Here is a 3,761-nt window from a genome sequence, read left to right as displayed (position 1 = left end):
GCGCGCCACGTTGGGTGCTTTGGCCCCAGTGGTTTGATGATTATCTGTCAGTCTTAAGGTTCCAAACAGGCCATGTCTTTTCCCCTTTGACCATCGAGATCTCGCAAGATTTAGCGGGCGGCTCCAGCTGCGCCTGCACAGATCTCTTTATAAAGAGCAGAAGGTTGCTCTTGGAGGAAGTGCCTCTTTGCTTCCCGTTATTGCTTTCTCGAAGCTCCTCTCTGCCTCTTGCCTCCACACTCTGCCGCCAAGATGCCTCGGATTATGATCAAGGGGGTCATGTGGAGAAATACGGAGGATGAGATTATGAAAGCAGCGGTAATGAAATATGGGAAAAACCACTGGTCTAGGATCGCCTCATTGCTGCATAGTAAATTGGCAAAGCAGTGCAAAGCCAGATGGTATGAATGGATGGATCCAAGCATTAAAAAAACTGAGTGGTCTAGAGAAGAGAAAGAAAAACTATTAGACTTGGCCAAGCTGATGCCAACGCAGTGGAGGACCATCGCTCCAATCATTGGAAGAACAGCAGCCCAGCGCTTGGAACACTATGACTTCTTCCTGGACAAAACTGCCCAAAGAGACAACCAGGAGGAAACAACAGATGACCCCCGAAAGCTTAAACCTGGAGAAATAGACCCAAATCCAGAGACAAAACCAGCTCGGCCTGATCCAATTGATATGGATGAGGATGAACTTGAAATGCTTTCTGAGGCTCGAGCCCACCTGGCTAATTCTCAAGGAAAGAAAGCAAAGAGGAAAGCAAGAGAGAAGCAGCTGGAAGAAGCAAGGCACCTCGCTACCCCCAAGAAAAGATGAGAGCTCCGAGCAGCTGGCATAGACATTCAAAAAAAAGGAATAAGAAGAGAGGAGTTGATTATAATGCTGAAATCCCATTTGAAAAAAAAAGCCAGCTCTTGGATTTTATGATACTTCTGAGGAAAATTACCAAGCCCTTGATGCAAACTTCAGGAAGTTACAACAGCAGGATCTCGATGGGGAGCTAAGATCTGAAAAAGAAGGAAGAGATAGAAAAAAAAAGAGGAAGGGCATTTAAAAAGGAAAAATAAGAATCCAATTTACTGTCAGCTATTCTTCAAACTAGTGGTGACTCTGAATTTACTAAAAAGAGAAGCAAGTTAGTGCTGCCTCAGATTTCAGATACAGAGCTCCAAGGTGAGCCAGGCTAGAGAAGCTGCTTGGCATACTGCAGAGGAGTCTGGAATCACAAACTCTGCTTCCAGCACTCTCCTGTCTGCTTCCAATGTCACAAACAACAGCATGGCTCTGAGAACAGCAAGGACACTGGCCTCCCAAGACAGGATTCTGCAGGAAGCTCAGAACCTCATGGCTTTGACCAATGTGGACATTCCATTGAAAGGTGGGCTTAATACCCCACTGCATGAGAGTGACTTCTCTGGTGCGACCCCATAGTGGCAGGTTGTGCAGACTCCAAATACGGTTCTGTCTGCCCCTTTCAGGACTCCTTCTAATGGAGCTGAAGGGCTGACTCCCCAAAGTGGAACGACCCCCAAACCAGTCAGTAATGCTACCCCAGGTATAACCCCACTTAGAGATAAGTTAAACATCAATGCAGGGGATGGAATGGCAGTCTACAATGACCCCTCTTATGTGAAGCAGATGGAAAGAGAATCTTGTGAACATCTCTGCCTAGGGTTGTTGGGCCTTCCTGCACCTAAGAACAATTTTGAAATTGATCTACCAGAAAATGATGAGAAGGAACTGGAAGAAGGTGAAGTAGATGATACCTACATCAAAGATGCTGCTGATGTGGATGCTCAAAAGCAGGCCGTCAGAGATGCTGAATGTATAAAGGAAACGGATGCACAAAGCTCTTCAGAAGGATCTACCGAGACTGTCTGAAGTCAATGAAACTATTTAAGGCCTTTAAATGTAGAACTACCTCTAACAGATTTACAGAAAAGTGAAGAACTGATAAAAAATGATTACTATGCTTCATTATGACCTTCTTCATCACCCTATGAACCATCTGTAAATAAAAAAGAGAAAAGTGTTGGATTTGCTACCAATAATTCAGATCACATTACCAATCTTGAGCATAGCCCTTACGAGAAGTTTTCCAAAGGATTGAAAAAGGCCCAGGATGTGCTGGTACAAGAGATGGAAGTGATGAAACAAGGAATGAGCTATGGAAAACTCTCCAGTGAAGCCTACAACCAGGTGTGGGAAGAATGCTACAGTCAAGTCCTGTATCTTCCTGGTCAGAACTGCTACACAAGGGCTAATCTTGCTAGCAAGAAGACAGAATCCAATCACTTGAAAAGAGACTTGAGATCAAGCGGGGTCACATGGCAACAGAAGCCAAGAGAGCTGCAAAAATGGAAAAGAAGATGAAAATTTTGTTTGGCGGTTACCAGTCTCGTGCTATGGGGCTTGTGAAACAATTGAATGATTCATGAGACCAAATTGAACAGGCTCACTTAGAGCTGCGCACTTTTGAAGAGCTCAAGAAACACGAAGACTCTCCTATTCCCCAGAGAAGGCTCCAGTGTCTAAAAGAAGATGTGCAGCGGCAACAGGACCAAGAAAAAGAGCTTCAACAGACGTTCGCAGATCTGACGATGGAGAAAGAAACTTTACAGGCAAAGTTCTGAAGCACCGCTGATGCTCTCCACAGAAGAACTACTTGCTGGTTTCATATCTGCAAGGCCGAAACTGATGTTTCTCTTCATTGACACATTTACTCAGCTCCTGTGGTTTCTCAGTTGTTTTGCATGTTGCATGTTCTGTGTTACAGACTTGGACTCCAGGATAATGAGGGCTTACATTATCCAGACACTCATTCTTTGCCCCTGTTAATGAAAGACCCCTGGAGGCTCAGGCCCCCAGGTTCGTGGTCCAGGTCTGTGACGACCCCAATCACCAGGCTGGGTCCAAAGCTTGATGCAAACAGCATGAGGCTTTATTGCAGTTGTTTAACGAGCTAACCCCATGTTAGCTCCGGCCTTTCATCCATCCACCATGGCAGATGGCTAGGAAAGACAGCAAGAAGCCACTGCATAGAGAGATCTTATAGGGCAGTGTAAGGGGAGTGTCTAGGGGTACACACAGGCTCAAGATTGGTGTGCCTCCAGGCTTGGAGGGCTTGCCCTATGTTGATTGGTCAACTGGTGGTTATGGCCCATAGGCCCTCCAGTGCAATTGCTGTGTTCTGCGTGTCATTGCTGTGCACTTGTCCATAAAGCACACCCAGAACCCTAAAGGATAGCACCACCAGCTAACTTCTGATTGGTTCCTTGCCACAAGGCAGGCATCTGACCTCCTAGTGACTAAGGCAAGGTCAGGCAACATGTTACACTGTTATGGCTGCCAAAATGGGGAGCCGGTCCTTTCATTATGTTTGCGAAATTTCATAGTTTAGGACTGTAATTTAAAAAGCCTGACTCTAAATACTGCCTCTGAGTAAACCCTTGAATAAGAGAACATGTGAAAAAAAAGAAGCTTTACTTGCTTACTGGAACCAACTATAAAGCTTTAAAGTGGCATTTAGCTCCAGGCTGTTTTAATGTCATATGGATAGTATTTCATTGTTCTGCCTTTAATAAATATTATTTATTATTCTAGTGGTTTTTTTCTTTTCCTCCATTTTTATTTGAATTAGAAACAAGATTGTTTTACATGTCAATCCCAGGTCCCTCTCCCTCCCCTCCTCCCCTGCCCCCCCCATAACACCCTCCCTATCCCATACCCTTTTTGCTCCCCAGGGAGGATGAGGCCTT

General features: G+C 45.1%; 1 pseudogene; it reads left to right on the top strand.

The window, feature by feature from the left end:
• The first annotated feature begins 252 nt into the window (after positions 1-252).
• Positions 253-2,636, top strand: LOC100769959 (annotated as a pseudogene).
• The last annotated feature ends 1,125 nt before the right edge of the window (positions 2,637-3,761 follow it).

The sequence above is a fragment of the Cricetulus griseus genome, chromosome X, assembly GCF_003668045.3.
Source record: "Cricetulus griseus strain 17A/GY chromosome X, alternate assembly CriGri-PICRH-1.0, whole genome shotgun sequence".
In the NCBI taxonomy this organism is placed as follows: Eukaryota; Metazoa; Chordata; class Mammalia; order Rodentia; family Cricetidae; genus Cricetulus; species Cricetulus griseus.
Note: the sequence above shows the minus strand (reverse complement) of the source record. Positions and strands in the feature narration are given on the sequence as shown.